Source organism: Sceloporus undulatus, chromosome 1, assembly GCF_019175285.1.
Source record: "Sceloporus undulatus isolate JIND9_A2432 ecotype Alabama chromosome 1, SceUnd_v1.1, whole genome shotgun sequence".
In the NCBI taxonomy this organism is placed as follows: domain Eukaryota; kingdom Metazoa; phylum Chordata; class Lepidosauria; order Squamata; family Phrynosomatidae; genus Sceloporus; species Sceloporus undulatus.
In genome coordinates, this window is record NC_056522.1 from 67,705,922 (window position 1) to 67,706,421 (window position 500).

Consider the following 500-nt stretch of genomic DNA (forward strand, 5'->3'; position numbering starts at 1 on the left):
GTTTGATATTTGATGTTTTTAATTTGTTTTTTCTTTTCTATATGGTATTTTTATCTATTCCTCTTTTAATTGTTATTATTTTAGAATGTACGCCTTGGGCAGGCTTTTATATTCTCTTTAATTTTACCGACTTTGTACAGCGCTGTGTATAATTACAGCGCTTTAGAAATAAAATTTAATAATAATAATAATAATAATAATAATAACACACACACAAACCTGGAGGTTTTTAAATTTGACAGGTTGACAGAATATACACACACTGCTGCCAGTTTTTTTTTAAAAAGGAGGGGGGAAAGCACCCATTCAGTTGGCCAATGGCTGTAGGAAATGTCACCTTTGATGAAAGCAGAAGTGAATTTGATTGACAGCAAAGGAGCCTTCATTTTAAACCGGTACCACAAATGTGAACTTCGGAGGGGTAAATTACCCCGATTGAGGTAAAACATAGTGGGCACTTGTTTCTGAGCAGATTCAAAGGTGGCGGCGGGGGGGGGGGG

At 36.2% G+C, this 500-nt stretch overlaps 1 protein-coding gene across 2 annotated transcripts in view; it reads right to left on the minus strand.

Annotated features, from left to right (window-relative positions):
* Positions 1 to 500, minus strand: part of LGALS8 (galectin 8) — an 11,897-nt gene that overhangs the window by 10,238 nt on the left and 1,159 nt on the right. The window lies entirely within an intron of this gene.